The 21,191-nt window shown below is 36.2% G+C and overlaps 1 protein-coding gene across 1 annotated transcript in view; it reads right to left on the bottom strand.

The window, feature by feature from the left end:
* PUDP (pseudouridine 5'-phosphatase) overlaps positions 1-21,191 on the bottom strand; it is a 68,194-nt gene that overhangs the window by 45,307 nt on the left and 1,696 nt on the right. The gene's annotated exons all lie outside the window — the stretch shown is intronic.

Genomic DNA, 21,191 nt, shown 5'->3' with positions numbered 1-21,191 from the left:
TTAAGTCATTGCATTTGGACACTGGACAAAGATGTAGCTGCAATGAAAATTAACATAATTTCAAGATTCATGACCTCTTGCAGGATTCTAAACATTTGCCTTGCTTGAGAATCCACATGATTTTAACTTTCATTAGTAGATGACAATAGCATGGATGTGGACATTTTATTTGCTGAAATACATATGTTTAACTACAGTACATGAATAAAATCTGAAATCTGAGGAAAAAATTATGCACACATACACTGCAAAATGTTCAACTGAAATTTGAGAAGATCACTGCTGATAAAGCTGCATTTCCTACATACATGTATAAGAGATAAGGATATGTTTCTTTTGATTGAAGACAAAGGAAGATTTATAGGTTCCCCTTATAATTAAAGAGCAGTAAATAAACACCAAATAATGCTACAACTTCAAGATTACTTATTCCTATTGGAAAGGTGCAATCTCAAAAAAAAAAGGCAGGCTAGCTTTTTCACCATTGTAACACTAAGAAAAGACACTACAAACAGTTAAAAGTATTGATCAGAGTTTAAATATATCAGTGAAGCATAATTTCATACTGCTATAAATCTACTATACAAAAGAAATTATATCTAACTCCTGCACATGAATAAAACCCATTGATGAAATGAAACAAGAAAGAGGAATGAGAAGTTCATTAGAAGTTCAACTCAAGTGCATAATTATAGGCACCTATTGGTATTTACTCTGGTATGTCCAAGACATACACACATCTAATGTTAAAAAGGTAATTTGGGCAAGACTCACACTTTATGGCATGAGTAGCCAGATGTCCTACAGTATCCCAAGTGTTTCACACTCACACACACATTCCAGCAAGTGAATCCAGTCCCTGCTGCTAGCCTCCATCAGGAATACAAGCTGTGAGAGCACAACAGGACACCATGTGGCAGTGGCCTGTTCTAACAACGGGGAGGAGAACCAAGAATTCTTAGCTCCTGCAATTTCTGATAAATGTGTAAGCTTTCAAAATACTCTTTTTATTTCTAGATGTATCTCTTGATAAGTCTTGTACACGGACATTATCAGCACAACATAGTGTCCATCCGCTCACTATATTTCACTGGGAATGAGTGTTATTCATTCCCTAGTCACACATCATCTTCTAGTCATTTTTATAGTGACCCTTCTTCTATAGAAAAGCAGAGTCAACTCCACTGGTATTGTTTAGAGTGTGCAAAAGCCAGTCACAATAAATACAAATAAAGTGACAAGAATGACAGAGGTACTGGATTACTCAATTTGTGATCTGGCACAAAAACATGTTGACATATATTCAGAAAGACCTACAGGTCACTTGGCAACACACCACAGTGAATATCTGGAGTGCATGATCTGCTCCAATCCCTGCAGAGTCACAACTAGATGTGCAGAGCTACCTAGACTGGGGATAGAGCAAACATTATAACAATATGTAAGCCTCATCTTTATCACCTTCTTACACAGAAAAACAGCTTAAGACAGAAAATTATGACTTCATGAATATGGAACTTCATTTTTTCAGGTTATGCACCTTCAAATTTAATATAATGATATTTTTATTCTAAAATAATCTTTAGTTTATCAAGGAGATGAGATTAGTAGGCATGAAATCTCTTTTTAGCCACAGCTTACCTTAGTCATTAGTTTTGAGTTCTTTTTTTGAATAACCCATCTCAATAAGCTACCCAGATGAAATACATCCATGATTTATCCTTCTGCTAGGAGTCTAAACCATCTTAATCAGTTCTAATTGTGTGCATTCAATATATTTCAGTAATTCAAAATCAGACTCTGGATAACTGAACTCTGAAAGACTTTTTTTAATCTTTTCACTTTTTTTTTATTTTAGGGATAGAAAAGTGGTTAAAGAGAATAATTTTAAGTCAAGCAACATGTTTCTTGTGTTCATACCTGTGAGGCAGATTTCTATTAAAGTCTAGAAGAGAAACATTTTCAGTATTCAATTTAGACAAATTCAAATGCAATCAGTAATTTTTACCAACATTTTGCCCCAGGACTGAGAAAAACTCATTAGATTTTGTCACCATCAATACTGAATGAACACACAGGTGACTATCATTTTGTTTTCCTATCAGTCTTTCACATTATTCCTATAATCTCTTTAAGGTACGCAACAGTGTAAATAAAACATACAAATTACTGAAATGCTCAGTGGGGGTACAAGAGATAAGTATAATTATAAAACAGAACATAATTATAGAAGTGTGAAATCTTCCTTCGCTTTTGCAACTCATTTGGTGGCATTTAGCACAGTCTAAACTGTTAACTTGCAAAGAAATGATCCAAGAGCTGAAATGGGGGCAATCAGGACTAGATCAATCAAGATTAGATATTTCCTCCACATATAGAGTAATAGTAACAACACCCATATTTTCTCTCATTTCTGGGTTTGGATATAACAAAGGCTTTTGTGTGTTTATTCTCCCACTGTCAACTGAACAGTGTTAAAGAATATGGGATTTAAATACAGTAATGGCAAAGCCAAAATAGTGACAGATTTCCTATCAGAAACACTAGCTGTTTCTAGTCCTGAGTATCACATGCTCAGTCATTGATCCTCATGTCCACCTATTTCAACATCAGCAAAATCATGTATTCATGGTTCTTTTTCCTCCCCCTCTCCCAAGCACACAAAAGACATGGCTGAGCAGCTCACTGACTAGTGGTGTCAAGTCTGTGAGACTCAGGAGTATAACAAATGCTGCAGCACTGCACAAAAGCCAGGGAATGGATATCTTTCAGTAAGTGAAAGTGAGTCTCTGTACTCCAAAGAGATCTCTCCCCACATACAGTACATGCTTTTAGCTCATTCACTTACACAAATGAACCAATTCTTGAAATATGTGGATTTCAACAACTGAGGACATGAGTATCAAACAGTGAGCCATTTAACACATTTCCAAATGGTATGTGCACTACCACAGATTTTAGGAAGCACCACTGGCAAGGTAGAAGCCACATGGCTATCCATAAATTTGCAATATTCTACTGGTGGTTTTGGTAAGCAGGAAAAGAGAAAAGAATGGGAAACCAAAGGTCTCTGAATGACAAACCTAGAATGGAACAAGGAACATCCTCTCAACACAAAGAAGAAAGAAGTCAAGGTATTACTATCCACAACTTATAAATTACATCTCAACAAAAAACCCAAAACCCCCACAAAGCACAAAACCAAAAATAGTCACTGAGAAAACAATAGTGTATGTCACTCAATTGGGAATAGCTCATTCTCCATTCTTCTTTCTTCCTTATTTCTTTCAGAGAGCATCTGAGACTTTCCTCAAACAACACAGATAAAACCAATATGAGCAATGCCATTATACAATTGCCACTGAACTAGGTTTGAAATTGCAAAAATTAGTTTAAGCCATCCAGAATCACTTAAGAATTAGAGCTCAAGCCTCCTGAGTTAGCAAACAGAAATTAAAGATTTTCTTTTTTTAAATAAATAATCTATAGCAGACAACTATCTTGCAATTTGTGTCAGAAAGCCAGTCTTGCACTTCCGCCTCAACATCCTTCCATTCACACTTTCATTACCATGCAGTTTAAAAATGCATGATTATGGTTACTCATGATGGCTAATAAGAGAAAAAACTAGCATTTTAACAGCTGACCTCGAAATCACTTACAGCAGCCCAGTAAGAGTAGGGATGAAGAAGGCAGGCAACAGAAATTACCTTTTGCACAATAGCCTACAATTAGTTACAGCACAAGTTCAGAAAATGAAACTCAGTCTTTCAATCCATCCTAAGGGCCTGAGACTATTTTCCTAACATCCCCTGACACTTGTCAGGCTATTATGTTATACACATATATACACTTTTATACAGATAAACCATTTATATGCTTGTACATATATATAAAGCATACAAGCACACATTTTTATATATTTACTTTTATGGTGTATGTACAGCACTGTATAACACTTTTGCCTGGGTTTTACAGGCAAAAGTCTTTTCAAGAATAAAACTCATGATGAGTACTAGCCAGTGAATACAAATCAACCTGGAGCCTCTTGACTTAAGGGCTCATTAAAGGGATGTGGTTCAAAATATTTAGCACTGAAAGTACATGAGGAAAAATAATGTTCTATTCTTTACTGCAGTATTCCCCCATTTCTTCCCCATGAACTTGCTTAGGAAGAAAATTTAAATCTAAATTTATCATCTTAGACACACCTACTTCACTGTCACAGGAGGAAATAAGCACTGCTTTCACACATGCTCAAGTGAAATATTTGAGCCATGCCTAAATGTCAAGGCTGATGTACCCAACCAGGCAGGCTGAACCTAAAGGCAGTTTGGACCACCAAGCCACAAGTGAAATTCTGCTGCCATATTCATGTCTTGTACCTTTTCACTGATCTACTCTCATAACTAGTACCATTTAAGTTCATCTTATCATTCCCTGGAAGTTAAAGGAAGGGGAAGTATCTATTAAAATAAACATCAAGCAGCAACTAATGGCTACTGCAAAATCATAAGCTAGTTATAAAAAGCAAGTTATTCAGTAAACCTTTTTACATGATTGATAAACCATAACTTCCAAAGATAAAGAAAAAATTACTATAATTGATGAAAATTAGAATTACTGCTTACAATTTAATTAACAATTTGTAAATCATTATATTTTTTATTAGCACTTAGAAAAATGCACTGAAAAGATCCATTATTCATTTTAGTAAGGAGCAGGTATAAGTCTATTCTGGAGCTCTAATTTTTGCAAACCTACTTTTTTTCTGTTGTACTTTAATAATAATATAAGTACACTCCAAGGCAGACGAACATGTTTCATTGTGATTCCTTTACCAAGTCCAGAGAAACACGCTGCCAACTGCCTAACTTGGTGCAGTCTGTTTGCCCTTCTCTGATATGAGACATCCTGCCATGAATTCAAGTTATTGCTAACAGGTTTTAAAATAAAGTAAGTTTGACGCTCAAACAATAGCAGCTGCATGGCACTGTTCCCAAATGAGTATCACATATTTGCCCCTCTGGGCCTATATTACTGGCAGAATTCCTCAATGGCAACTACAGAGGAAGCCAATTTATCATTTTATATGCAGAGAAACATGGTACTCCTATGAGGAGAGGAAGAAGCTTCTGAACAAATGCAAAAGGCTTTTAGTTTATGTTAATAGAGCAGACATGTCTTAATGCTAGCTTGTATTCACATATACACCTTATCCTTCTTTTTTAATGTCACCAGGAATTGAAAGAAACAGCTCATGAATAAAGCATGCCAACTCTCTTCTGGTGTGGAGCTGTAAGCAAATACTCTGGCACCGATGTAAAATGGCACGTGAAACCTTAAAGAGAAGTCTGTACTTCAATTCCAAAGCACGAGGGAATCCAACTTTGAAATAGCAGGCAATATACATAACTTAATACAAAACTGTACTTATTAAGCATCATCTATGTGACAACATCTCATTAGTTTAAAAATAGGAAAGCTATTGATTCATATAAACTGCCTGATATGCTTTCTTAGGCTCTCACACAGGGCCTTAACCATTCAAGATGGAACTATGCAAACAGCAGTTGATACGGTGACTGGAAAACCCTGCTTGTTGGGTGGAAATCTACAGTCTACAGAGACACAGCTTCTTAAAGTGTGTATTGGGGAGACCCACATCAGGCAACAGTTACTCTGTCATTAGTATATGAGCTAATATATCATGGAAATTTATACAAGCAATGTTTTTAACCGGAGGAACAATTGCCATCTCTGAACACCCTATCAGCTTATAGCATGTTCACAAGGAAGTTAGCCTTTCACCAAGGGGGTACCTCTTCTTGAGATGTTTCTGACAACACAGAGCAGCAGTTCATTGACCCAAGGATTGCAAGACAAGGTTTAAAAAGTTGTTTTGAAATGGGGTGCTCCAAGGCACTTGTATAAAACTATCACACAAAGTAGATGAAACCAGAAGGGTCACTGTGTTATCTAAGCCAGTAAAAGAATGACCAATTGTATCTTCTTTATTAAGAGTCTGGTAGGTTGACCCTGGCTGGGCCAGGTACCCACTCAAGCCCCAAGCCACTTTGTCATTTCCCTTCTCAACTGGACAAGGGAAAGAAAATATAACAAAAGACTCATAGGTCCAGATGAGGGCACGGAGAGATCACTCACAAGTTATTGTCAGGGGCAAAACAGACACAATTTGGGGAAACTGTATCAGAGTAGGGGAATAAGAAATAACACCGAATCTTTAAACACTTTCCCCTACACCTGTCCCTTCTTCCAGGGTATAGCTTTATTCCCAAGTTCTCTCCCTCCTCTCCTGCAGCAGCACAGGTGAACAGGAAAGAAGGGTCATAGTCAGTTCATCACACATCTCTGCTGCTCCTTCCTCTGCAGAGTAGGACTTCTCCAGCACCTGGAGCACCTCCTCCCCCTCCTTCTTCACCAACCTCAATGTCTGCAGGCCTGTTTTTCTCACATATTCTAACTCCTCTGTCCTGGCTGCTGTTGCTCAGCAGGTTTTCTTCACCTTCTTAAATCTGTTATCCCAGACGTGCTTCCACTGTCGCTGATGAGCACAGACCTGGACAGTGGCAGGTCCATCTTGGATCTGGGTGATATTGGCTCTGCCAGACAGGGGGAAGCATCTGGCATTTTCTCACAGAAGCCACCCTATAGCCCACCCTTCCACCCCAACCCTCTGCTACCAAAACCTTGCCACACAAAGCCAATACAAATATACACTTTCTCTGGGAAGAGCTATCTATAAGAAACATAACCTTCCTTAAACAGATATCCCAAAGCTGTTCCGTTTAACCCACAACCTAAAAGGGTAACAATGGAAAAAAAATAGTCATGAAAGGAGAAAAAAGGGCCAGGAAATTTTATTCCTTCCTAAAAACAAAAAAAAAAAAAACCAAAAAAAAACCAAAAAAAAACCCAAAACAAAATGACACCATAGAGAAAATTCTCTTCAGCACACCACAATTCTCTTCTAATATCAATTTCCTTATTCTAAGAAAGTTTTTGTCTTTTTGAGAATATACATATATATTCTCAGGAAGAGATAATTTATATACATATATGTATAAAGACTTGATCAAGTTACAAAATCAAGAGGATTGATTTTAAGCGTTACATGTTTCTAAACCACTTTCTGTAATATTGTCAAAAGGTCCATTTCCTCAGCAGTGAAAACATTTCAAAAGACAGAGTGACTTCAGTAGAAAACAAAACCATTACTTTTCCACAGTGGCCTTGGACAATGTTCTAAACTTAATTGTGGCAATGTGTCAAACATACAACCACAGAGAAAGGGTAAAGAATTACAGATTAATAAAGGTAATCTCTTCTGTCCACTCAGGAGTGCCTAAATTTTTTGAGGTAAAGCTGTTGATGGAGTAATTTCTCTGTGGAAATAACCCCAAGAGCAGAAAATCAAACACCATCAAACAGCTTGATTTTCCAAAAACAAGGACATTTCATCATGGCTATCTCCATTCAAGAGCAAAGTGTCAGAAGACCTGATCATAAGAATTCTTTAATAGTTGTATATGAAGAACTCCTTATCCTAACTATAATCTAAAATACACAAAAAAGAATCAGACCCTTGAGATTCATGAGGTGTGATACAGAAAACTGAAAATTATATTTTATGAGCTGCAATGACTGTTTGTTTGAAAACTGTAGAAGAAACCTCAATCTCATTATACAGATACCAATAAAAGGAACTTCTAACATGACATAACAGTGGACTTCCATGCAGGTGAGCCATAGGCTTCTCTGAAGATGCATGACCACAGTGCTTACCTCCCATGTGGAGCTGAGGATCAGAGTAGAGGGCTATTCTCACAGAGTACGGAAAAGCCCCAAATAACAGCAAGAGTTGTCCTGCCTCCAGACTTAGCAGTAAGCCAGAGGCAGGTCCTAACTGAGTCAGATCAAATACAGCCTGCAGCCCAGAGAAGGACCATGCAAAGTTAGAATTATTACACATTATTGTGTCTTTGTTTCCCAACACCATGGGTAAAAGAACAGAAATACTGGAATACTGAAATTTGCTTTAGAATATAATCAGTTTGCTTATAATGGGCAGGATGAAAAAAAAACATATTTGGCCACAGAAGCTTTTAAGTAAGCCCCATCAAACCCACTGAGAGATAGGTATGTAAACCATAGAATGGTTTAGATTGTAATGAGCCTTTCAAATGCCACCTATTCCAATGCCCCTGACAGGGGCAGGGACACCTTTCACTAGATCAGGTTGCTCATAGCACCATCCAACACACTAGGCTTTTGTGTTTCTGAGCTAAAATACCATTTGTAGTCCAGAACCTGAACCACAGATGCTGTGTACTGAGAACACCTCATATGGCAAAAGAAACTTCTATTCATGGAAAGTTAAGCCAGTCTGCTACTCAAGTGCAGACAGACTGTATCACCACCAGATCTTTGTAACAACATTCCCCAATAAACTGCCACTTACAGAGTTTACTACACAATAATGGATTTTTAATAACATTCATTTTCTTCCTGAGTATTTACACACCGATTCTCATTCCTGCTGCTGAAGAGCTGCACAGTATTCCTCCTACTATGTATTTGAAATTTTGTTAAAAGGCTTTAACCTCTCTGCACAGATTATTTAGTCCACCTAGTAATACTAGGATAGACAACAACATTAAAAAAAGACTATGTTAGCTTTCATTAACTGGAAAATCTTACCAGAATATTTTAAGTTAGCCTTCTGTTGTGGAAATTATTGCCCAAAATTTCTACCTTCCATCATATAAAATCTCTACTTAATATGGCAGATGCAGATTGATTAGGAAGCCCAAAAAACAAATGTGAATATGAGGCACCAACTACAGCTCCTGTAAAACGTGGAAGAGACACTTTAAAATTAAACATCTTACGCAAAATACCTGTGAAAGGGTTTCAAATCACCTCAGTTTGAAACCACCCCAGGAACATTCATCTGTAAAAAACTTCATCAACCTCTATGCTGCTGTAACAACCTAAAAAAATCAAGGTTGCCTGACTCAAACACGGTTACCACCAAAGGATTCTGCCCATTGTGGCAAATTGCGTAAAAAAAAGTAATTGCTCCTCTGCGACCACTGAAAGACCTCTTCCCCAAAAATAACTGCATTGAGTCCTGGAACTTGGACTTGGTAAACTAAGCCTTAAGGGAACTTGAGAAAAGATAAAGGTGGTACTATTGTCTGAGTGCTATCTCATACTAGAGGGAGGTAAACAAACCTAGGGGAGAAGATTATATCACTGATAATGGACAAGGAAAACCAACCAAGCAACTGTGCTGAAATCAGCTTGGACTAAGTCCAGCAGGGGGAGATCAGAACCCACTGACTCAGGAAACCCACTGACTCAAAACACAGAAAGACTGAGTGCGGGATTAATTAGCATTAGAAGTGAGGGAATCATTTAACCAATAGAATAACAGAGCTATGTAGCCAATGAGCATTAATTCCTTTGTTTGCTAAAATGTATAAATAGTGAAAGGTTTTGAACCACCTCAGGACCCTAACAACCAACAAGCCCAGGGTGACGAAGGACTGATGGGATGTTGCTGGATCCACGGGTAGTGACTATATTCTGCTTAATCTGTCTGTCTGTCTCCTCTCTTTTCTATCTCTCTACCTAATATTCTACTGTTAAATAAAATCCATACTATTGACTTCGGCATATGATCTTGCTTGCACCTCAACTTGAATAAAGGCATCTCTCAATAATCGGTTCCTAACAACTTCACACTATTATTTCATTGCAGCAGAAGTGATACAGACAACACTTAAAAATTTGGTACACATCAGGTACCTAAAGGCTGAAGCACAAGATCCAGTGCCCACTTTCAAGTAAAATATTTTAGCTTTTAAAGCTTTTCTAAGAGTGTCATTTCCTTGGCAAAGAGGAGATGATTGAGAAATCTTAACTCCCATGCCTGGGTCAAACTGACCTTGTATTATTTTATCACATTATGACAACTTTAAACTAGTATAAGGTCTTCAAACATCAAAATCCATCTAACCTAAATACTACTATCTCTTGCTTAAAACAGGGGAAAAATAATAAAATAGTATCAGAGATGTTTTATAAGAAGACATAAAACTTATTCACACTACAATCCTGAAAGAATACTGTGATTACAAAAGGCTTGAGAGAGAGAAACTCACTAACATATCAGTGAACTCAATTCACATGAGGACAACAGGAGAAATAGAAAGCTGGAAGGACACTCTCTGACAGTAGCTATTAGGGTTATATTTTCAGCTATCTCAAAGGGAAGAGGCTGAATCTTCTTTTGCTAGAGAGTGGTTCTAGTCATAATGGAAATATTATGTTATAACTCTGTTTTGAGTGTGACGGCTTAGAGTTACAAGAAACACTTCCATGTATCTTGCTAAATGAAATCAAAAACATGTGTTCAGAGACTCAAAGAGTGCAAGAAATTTCAGTCCATCTTTTCATTCTTCCACACAAGTAATGTGATAAAAATAACAAGAGATACTGAGAACTGCACTAGAAGTCATTCCACTTTCCCTGAATCTTTTTCCCTTCTGCCTCAGTTCTGCAAGCTGAGGTCAAAGTTTACATTGAGACACAAACAGCTTCACTCTCCTGTGGCTGAAATTTAATTAGCCTGACACAAGAGTTACTATGCTGGGGTGTGCTTAGTTTTACTGCAACAGTGCTTGCAAAAGACAGGCTGGCAAAATATCTACTCAATAGGCAGATAGATTTTTTACTTTATTTACAAAAATAGCCTAAACTTCCTTCATTCTATCTAAAAATGAAAGAAGGGAAAAAAATCCAGTAGCCTTTCTCCCACAGTCAGTGAAAGTGTCGGCTTTATTTGCTGAATATATTAAACTGAGCCACTGAACTTAAATGACTTTTAGATAAAAAGTCCTATACTTTTTGACCCATTATGTTTTTAAACTCTTAGAATACATCCTAGGCATATAGTTAGAGCTGCATATCCAGTTAAACAGGGTAACTTACAGGTTTCCTAAATGTAAGGAAAAAATAACTGAGGTGTACAAGTTGCAATAATAATAAAACAGCTAGTCAACCAAGGACCTTTTCTGAGAAGAGGCATAGGCACTGTAGGCCACATCTTTCTAACATCCTCTGGATAGTAGTTTTCACAGAGATTAAAAACTTTGCACAAAAATGCAAATTGGTATTCCATCAACAAGCGGAAATACCTTTTCTACTATTTTCTGAAGAGGAAATCTAACTATTAATAAAAGAATCCAATGGTATAGAACATTGTAATCAAAGGAAACAGAGCTAAACACTGTTGACTATGGCTACTATCTACCCTCTCTAATACAAAGGGTAGCTTTAGTCATTGACCTTGTCATAAGCAGATTGGAGGTTTTCTCCTTGTGTTAGGTTGACACTGATCATGGTGGTATTGCTACAGGGCTGTCAGCCACTCATCATTTCTGTTATGAACTTGTCTCCTATACAACTTTAAAATTTTGCCAGTAACAAATGAATAAAATTGAAATTACACAAAAGTTAAAGCTGTTTTCTTAAGGAGAGGGATTTCTTCTAACAGCACTCTCTACCTTATTATTAATTATAGAAAATCTAGCATGTCTCTTGAGAATTTAACTCCCTACAATGGACTCAGAGGAGCTTAAGTAGCTCTTGAACTGGATATAGGAAGCATCTACACTCAGTTCTGAAGCCATTGAATTGCATCATCGTCATCATTCTGCGAAAAAATAATTTCATTCATAGTCTGCAATTGTTTCCAAGACTCCGCTATAGACAATTACAGTGGGAAATACATTTTCTAAAATTAGACTCCCATTAAGTACAGTTATACGATACCTGTAATCATTGATATTTGTAAATTATTTTGTGGAATACATGATTTATGCTTCTGGGCCTACCTTAATACTACGTTTTTATAGCTTGAAGGAAGGGAGTTGCCACTGTTATTTAAACAGAACTGTAGGATATTGTAACCAACCCCTTTACATCTACCCATGGACAATTCAGCATCAGTAAGGTACTCTGCATTACACCTTTGATGTGGTACACTGCCTACATATCAGGCACCTTGTAACCACTCATGAATACAAACACAGTCTTTCTGAATCATGTATTTCCACGATGCTCACCTCTAAAAAAAAAAGAATGGCATAAAAAACATGGTTTTGGGGAAAAGTTACTGATATGCAGTATTAAATCAGTTGCCAAGTCAAGATGACTCAGATAAAATGATGATTTCAAGATGGTAGTGAGAATAATTTCTAGGAAAATCAGATCAGATCTAGTTTAACCTAAACTTACAGAGGTTTGTTGTTTTGTTTTTCTAAAGCAAGCCTGCTTTTAATTCACAGTACAAGGAGACTACTTTAAAGAAATAGGTGGAGAGAAGAAAGGTATATGTAGAATCCAACCCTCAAAGAATGAATGCGTGTTCAAGAATACTTGAAAGTATTTTTTGTATTGTAAGTCTCCTGACCTATACTTAGGAATGTTAGACTATCAATGAAATGTAATTTCTTATATATACAATTAGAATGTAAAGCAGAGAACTGAAGCTCACTTTTTCAGTATGCAAGACAGTATGAAGAGAAAGGTAAACTAAATATCTATTGAAAAGAACCCAGAGGAAAATAAGTACTATGCCTTCTTACACACAAATACAGAAACATCTGGGTCAAACAGGAATACTTCTTTTAGTCCCTGAAAGGTGAAATTATAACAGTAAGAAGAAAAAGAGAAGATGAATCTATTTAAATGTTGAACTACAGTATTAGAAAAGGGAATGGGTTAAGAGAGGGGTAAGTTCCACAGTTTTGTGATAAATCTTAGAATATTGTTTTTCTTTTTCCTCTCTTAGTAGAAACTTCTAAGTTAGAACGTATAGCTACTTCACAATTAACCAGGGGAATGAGGAGACAAAAACCATGCTAACACACGATTTAACATCGTGTATTACAGCCTATGGGAAAGGCAAGGGAAACACAAGGATTTATGTTGGGAGCACTTTAACCAGTGTAACATAGACAGGTACCAGCTACAGATCCTGAAACACCAACTCTTAAGGCCAGGAGTTTTGATTCGGACAAAACAAGGCCTAGTTTAATAAACATAAACCCCATAATCTAGTTTTGCTGTTAGCTCTCCACTGTGCTGAGACTTCTTCAGGAAGTTTTTGACATATATCTTTAAGGCCTTTTCCCTTGACAACTTCAGAGTTACCAAAGAGCTGCTCATTATCTTAACCATTATTTAAATGGAAAGAATCCTCTCCTTTGTATATATACACACACTTGAAAAGACATCCCCTGTATCTCTAAAGCTTTACACAGGAATTGTAGGGCTTTGTAGAGCACTGGAAAATTTCCAAATATAAGGAGTATTATTAAAAAAGTTCTAGAGTGTGTAAAACAGATACCTAGAACAAAAAATGACTTAACAACACAGAAAACCTAGCACTATGATGAACATTTCAAAGACCTTCTATTTATGAAAAATATTTGAGACAAAGGCAACACTAACATATCGAAGGAATGATATCCATATATCCATATCTGATAACTGCAGAGTTAAGAGCACAGTCTTAGAAAAAACAAGAATAAACATAAAATTAAAAAAAAAATCTAATGCTATGACCCCTCCCAAGATGCAATCAAAGTTAAGACTTTGAAGAGTTATCTAATTAAAATAAAAAAGTAGAACTGGCATTATATGAAAAGTGGTATTAAGATGCAAATCTTTTTTTTTAACATAAGAACCTAGAATTTTATCTTGCTACTGTTAAATGCACATACTAATTACCTGCTCTCTGTAAAAAGTTGCAAAAGAATGAAGGGGAATAGTTCCCTTCCCTTTTGAAAATGGCAAAGCCATGATAAACAGCAAACTACGCCAAATCAACTTTGAATCACACATTCCAAGAAATTAAATTTCACAACACTGTACAATTTGCAATCAACTGACACATAAAATGTTTAAAGTTTTAGAACACACAAAACCAGAACAGCAATGGTATTTCTTGCTCTTTACTCCTAGATGGCTTCACTCATGAAAAATGAAAACATTCAAATTAAAAATGGGAGAAGGATAAATATAATAAAAATATGATCTACAACAATAATAACAATGCAAGTTATTAGGCAGCACAATAGCAATTAGATATACTACAATACCTTAGTGGCCCAAATACTTTCATTTTCCTGAGACATGTTCCCCATGAAACACTGTTTTTAATTTTTAAAGACTAGAAATTTATTACATTGCGATAAGCTCTTTATGGCTCCATCTCCCCTGAGCCATAAAGCAAAGAACATTTTGTTAGTCCAGTAATAATATAATGCTATAGAGAAGACTCAGTCCTAGCATTAAAAGATCCACCATTTCATATGGTGTAACTTTTTGCAGTGATGGTCTTGCAGCAGAATGCTGACTTTATCCAAGGTTATGTCACTTTACAGGCATGCGTGAGTCTACTCTTTTGCCCTGAAGAGACAGGTCAAAGGAGGTCTCTGTGCGTAAATTACAAAACAAAGAAAAATAGCATTACCATAGAACAATTTATTCAAATGAAATATGTCTCAGTATACCCATGCTCCATCTTAAACCATTAATTTCTTGTACTTCAAACTTTCCAACACACTACAATCCAATTTTTTTCATTAAACACACATTATCTTTCACTCCATTCTTCCAGTACTAGCACAATTTTTTCCTATTGCTTGGAAATGTCCCCAAATGACCAGTACCAGTATCAAACTCATAAAATATCCCAATCCCAAAAAGATAATCCCACTTATCACTAGTCAGTAATCAAATAAGGGTATAGTCTATTAGAGTATGTACTCTGTGTCAGTTTACATTACACACAAATGCAGCGATTAAAGCAGAACATAATTTTGAAGACACAATGTTCCAAAAGACATCCTGACATGAATAAGCTGTTTTCTGTACATGGTAACACTGTGAAAGAGAACCTTAGTGAACCCATATTTATGCACAGCAGACAATCAATGCCCAGGGCTGAGCTGCTTGGCAGCAAACCCAGCAAGTGCAGCACCCGCGAGCACAGGGCTGCTGCAAAGGACTAGCATGAACCCATCCTCTGGAGAGCAAAGGTGACACGGGGTACCTATTACAGCAGGTCAGAGAACACACATTAATGAGCTGGGAGAATGAGACACTGTAACACTGTCCATATTATATAATGACAAAGGTCATGACTAAATTCACATGCATGTTAGACAGAAAGACTGGACTGACAAATAAGAAAGTGGGATTTCCTCTCAAATGCCTTGCATTACCCTGAAACAAACTGCATGAGAAACTCATCCAAGAGAGCCACACACAGGCAGAGCCAACACAAAAAGTAACAGCAGATAAAAAAGTAATGTATGGAAGTGCTAACCCATAAGTGGTGCCCAAAGGAAATCATTCAAGAACTAGAAATAAACCTGTTTCATGAGACACAGTCTATTAGTACTTATTTGATGACTTTTACAAAAATTTGTCATCTATCTCCAAAGGGAAGCAGGAAGAAAAGTAAGAAAACATTTTTAAAAAATCCAGCTATTATATATAACAATAGCTTGGAAAAGTACTTGAGTAAGAGCAATGTACACTTAGATGCAAGTTTTTCAAGAAGCAAGTTTCCAGATGTCCATAAAGAATTCAACAAATTTGGAAGGACATTTGGCTTAATTGCTTTGGTGGTTTTAGTTAACATAGATCCTGGTCTGTAAAACAGCAATAATCATATTGTGGAAATTATCATCTCCATTAAGGTCTGTTGTCAATATAAAAGAAAAAAAATTAAAATAATAACAACCACCCCTCCTCCTCCAACATTAAATGTATAAGTGCCAGTATTCAAGAACAGGATCGTGTCTCAGAGAAAATACACCAGAAGAATTCAGAGAACAGAAACTGCCCTATCCAAATTAACATGTTCTGAAAAATTCCACCCTCAAGAGCTCAATTAGCCAACTCACAACAAGGCTACATGAAAGAATTACAGCTACTCAGAACAAAAGCTGCAGAGTTGGGTCCAAGATGGTACACAGTGGTACACATACTACTGCCAGTATGCAGAATAATATATCCAGGGTTGCTAATGCTGTTTTTCTTCTTAAGTAAAAAGAAAATTGGAATACAGCAGCTGGAAAATGTGTTATTATAATGGAAAATTCGATGTACCTTTTCTTTGTGCAAAATTCTTTTCCATTTATGACACTTTACTATTTACATTCAAAGCAAAATCATTGTAACTTTATACACAAAACAGTTTAGGTACCCAACAAATATAAAATCCTTATCATCTATAAACAGACTTGAAAATCTGCATTTAGGCATAGAAAGATAGTAATTTTTATAAATGGTCAAGCTGCTGTATGCACCTTTAAAATCACTGAACAGAACCTTTACACTCCTTCAAACACAGTACCATAAAAACAAACTTCTCCACTTGCTACAGGCTCTCTATACAATTTTAAGTGTGTGCCAGTCAGAAAACAAAAGCCACAATATTAAAAGGGAAATTGGAACACTCTTTGGATTAACTTGTTAAGCATGTGGTTTGTGGGTTTTTTGGTTTTTTTGGTTTTTTTCTTTTATAACCAAATGCTTTGGGTCTCAGGCAAATAATAAATAAGCACCAAAATTAGATTACATTTGTGTGCAATTTCTGTGCAATATTAAAATCAACTCATGGATCTTTCAGCTTGGGAGCATTCCTTAGTTAATTTCTCAAGGAGAAAAAATTATCATTGTTAATGTTGCCCATAGCATTTTGAAATGTGGTAGCCACTACAGAAATAAAAAAATAAACCGACAAAAACAAAACTCTGTTCTACCGATGCTGAACTAAGCTCTGATTCTGGATTATTCTAACCCAAAACAACAGTCAACCATGTGGATGGGCAATTTGCAAATCAATCAAGGGAATAACAGAAGTCAGACTCTGGGTTAGTATGTTTGTTAAGTCCTTGCCAAAATTTTTCTTGTTGTTAAATTAAAATGTTAGCTTTAAAGCATATGACAAATCTTATTTACTCTGTTTATGGTTAGTTAAGTCTCAATGAGGAGCTGTTTTACTTATGTCCAAGATTTGCATTTATAGGGTATGTTAATCTAATAATATCCTTAATCTCTTTTAGTTTTGGAACAAATTACAAATACAGAACACAGGGGCAAGACAGCATTTTCCCTTCCTTCTTTGTTCCCAAAATCAGATGGAGAGTGAGAATGACAAAAAAGTAAGTTTCTACTACGCAGAAGCAGATAATAGGCTTACAAGATTGCCAGGTTATAGCCTAAGAAGATTAATTCCTGTACTTAAGCCAAAACATAGGACAATCTAGAGAGGACTGATGTTTAGTTGAATTGGTGTTATTTGCTCGGATGCAGAAGAAAGAGGAAGCTGTTTTATATAAAAGACAGTGTGCACATAAGCAAACTCCAGCATGGAACTCTCACCAGTTTTCTTGAAACAGGCATCTCCTAGGCAACTTGTGCAATAAAATGAAAGTAAGAGTGCATTTTTGACTTCTGACCTTGTAACAATGAGTAGGTAACACTGGGGAGAAAGAAAACATGCTGAAATTCTTGTGAATCTCATAACACTACAACGAATTTAACTACAAGCTAATTTCTTCTATATTATAGACCAGAGATATGGCCAGCCATGCAGGAATGGCTTAGAAGTGGCACAAAACACAGCAGTCTTCAAATAAAGGACACGGCAGCTATAAAAGCAGCAACGTCTGATTCCCAGTTGCCTAAACTGCTTCTCACCCCTCTAGAAACGGTCACAAGCTGGCATGTCTGTGCCTGTACAGTCCCACACGCCTTTGAGTTATGGTGAAGGTATCCTGCAAAACCAAGCTGCTTTAGGAACCATCTCTCATTTAGATCTACTTGAACACACTGACTTATCTCATGTAAAGATACTGTTTTCCAACACTAATGGGCACTGGCAAGGATAATAATTTACATAAAACAATCCCTACTCCTAGCAAAACTTTAAGTAAAAATAAATACATGACTAAACTTCCTATACTAAAGTGTCACATTACTTGCATGTTAGTTTAGCTCTAGTTCAGCTTTAAGCGCAATGCTAAGAAACATCTTATCTTTCCAGCCATTTTCCTAAGTTCATTTGTCAGCTGGGAAAGGTTAATATTATACATGCAGCTTGTAGAGAATTTTAAATGTTTTCAGCCCCCTATAAGTTTAGGCACAGATCAACAAAGGCAACATTCAATCCTATTTGTGTTTTGGTAGTAGGGTTGCTATTGGCTACAATTATATAACAAAACCAGTTGTCATAGCTTAAAATGCAACCTATGTGGTAAGTTTTTAAGATAGACCCTGGGGGACATTATTCTAGTTTTATATTTTGTACAAGTTAAATATATATATTTCCTTCTCTATCGTTAGCATTGGTTTTGTATGTTTTCACAATATGCTAAAATGCCAGGATCAGATATCAAAACAGTACCACCATAACAACAGGATTTAGTTAGGTATCAAAGAGCTCTAGTTTCTGTTGTTTTTGTTATTATTACTATTATGATTATCTGCTGACCCTGTACTATGTCTTGGATAAGTGCACACATAAGTAGGTTTAACACTTGTACCTATACTACTAGTTAGAACAGTACACTTCTGTAGGAACAACTACCACATTTCAAGAAAAAGCCACCAACTGTTCTGAACAGTTAATGTTATTTACTGTAGGAATTTAAGTAGAAATTTAATTTAAGAAATGTAACGCTTTAACTGAAGTGCTGGGGGGTTTTGTTGGGGATATTTTTTGTTGTTTGCTTTGGGGTCTTTTTAAGAAAGTACAGCAGTACAATAAAAATTAAAACTTAGTTATTACTTTTCCTCTGGTTTCTACTACACAGTGCACCACTAATCAACTATGCTAATTAACAAAGATGCATGAGAGGGTGATCAGTCACTGGAACAGGCTCCCTGGAGCAGTCACCATGGCACCAAGGCCGTCAGAGTTCAAGGAGCATTTGGACAAGGCTCTTAGTCCTCTGTTTTAGTTTTCAGAAGTCCTGCAAGGAGCAGGACTCCTTATGTGTCTTTATGTGTCTCCTCAATGATCCTTATGTGTCCCTTTAACTTGAGATATTCGACTATTCTACGTATAACAAAGCAGGATGTAACTGCCGTACCTTAGTACAAAGGCTGATCTTTCTCTTGCAGTGGGAGTTTCCTACAAAAAAAGTCCTTCAATTAATTTCACCTATTAAATAATAAGCTATCTAGAGGTTCTGTCACATACTTCACTTACTAAATCAGTGCCTGACTTTACAGTGTGCTAACTTCCTGTCAACTGATTTCATCCAAGAGCTCAAAGGGAAAGATAAGGTAATAATAATAATAAAAAAAAAAAAACGAAGGGTAGATTGCATTGATTATACATGCTGAAAAAAGGGTGTCAGATAACATTTGAAACAATGATCCAAAAAGACTCTAAATGAAAGGGATAAAATACTTCCAGAGGCAGATCAGAGGCAATAACTTCCCTATTGAAAGTAAGCTAATGTATCAAGGTGGGATTCAAGGACAACTTAATCAGTATCAATTATGTTACAGGGCAGGGCAGATAAAATAAGAGTTGATCAGACTCTCACAGCCAAGTATTAGCCAGTAAAGTGCAGGATGCAGGTTCTATAAGGTAACACTTGGATTGTTTCCAAAATCAAGAACTTTGTAACTACCACAGACCTCATTTAAGGGTTTTACATTCACAATGATTTTGGAAAACTATCAGAAGATATTCCGCCTGCCTTCATCAGAAGCAAGTATGTCAGTTACGGAAAGCAAGTTCATGGCGTATTGCATCAGATGACTTTCATGTTCAGTTTTTCTCACCATTTATGGAGCAATGTATATTGTAGGGTTTAAGTGAAAACTTCCAAAAAGAGTCATGTATGTTTTCAGACACTACCTTGTTGTGAAAAATTTTTGCAAAACCTGAAGCTTCAGATTCTTAAAAATGCAACCAACTATGGAGGCACTTAAGAAGTTAATAATAATATATATTCAACACCAAAACTTTTTTTGTGCTCTTCAAAAGGAAGTAATTTTTGGCATATTTCTTGAAATATCTACACTATTAATTTTATTACCTTCCATGAACATTATGTGCCACAATAAAAATTTTGAAAAAAAATTAAAGGGGTTCTTACTTCTCATGTAGGTTGACATCAATATGACCATTTGTCTCATTCAGAAGATTTACAGTAGACAGGTTTGGCAGAATGAATCTAATATTTCTGTGCCTTGTACTATTCTTTCCCCCAAATTATTCCAAATTTCTTTAGACATTTAGGAATCTTGTAAAAGTAATCCAAGCAGTCCCCTGACTGCCTTTTTGCCTCCCAAGGGTCACTGCTCATCATGAAACAAACACCAAAAATGTTTAAGTTGTCACAGTATTCAGAGGCTGAAACATGCTGCAGTCCTCTGAAATGAAGTGTACGTTATGAAAATCACCAAGGTAGTGTCTCTTTTACTCCTCTGTACTGGAAGACACTTGAATAGTTTTTTCGTTTAATTCCTTGCAGCTGAAAGATTTCTGAAATACAATACACATTTTAAATGCAACTTTTCTAAAATAGAAGAAATCACATACACAAAGCATTAACAATAACTAGGGGAATGGAAACACAAAATGACAAATATTGAACAGTGTAAAGAATGCCTCATATAAAGGATAAAAATAAACTATACCAACATGCATAAACACTACATGTATTTCATAAATAAACACACAGAATGCCATAATTTCTGTCTACTATTTTACTGGAATCCAGATAGTGGCAAAGTATTTATCTAGAGCTATACTTTACAACAGATAAATTTAATAACAGCAAGGAAAAATTTTATACCTCAAGTGTCTCAATCTTGGCAAACTTATTGGTCCAACAATTATGGATCTTTAATAATTACTTTCACGGTAGGAGGCACAGTTCATAATTTAGAATGTTTTTAATGGTCCTTCATTGTATGAACCCCAGGAGTTTGGAGAACTAAACATGACTCAGAACCTCACTTTGTATTGGTTTTGCCTGTTTGGTATGCCATATAAAAGGAATTTCTAAATATAAACAGGAGAGCATCTGAGGAAAATTTCTTTTGCTCTTAGAATATTG

This window comes from Lichenostomus cassidix, chromosome 1 (assembly GCF_008360975.1).
Source record: "Lichenostomus cassidix isolate B80296 chromosome 1, HeHo_3.0, whole genome shotgun sequence".
NCBI lineage: Eukaryota > Metazoa > Chordata > Aves > Passeriformes > Meliphagidae > Lichenostomus > Lichenostomus cassidix.
Note: the sequence above shows the minus strand (reverse complement) of the source record. Positions and strands in the feature narration are given on the sequence as shown.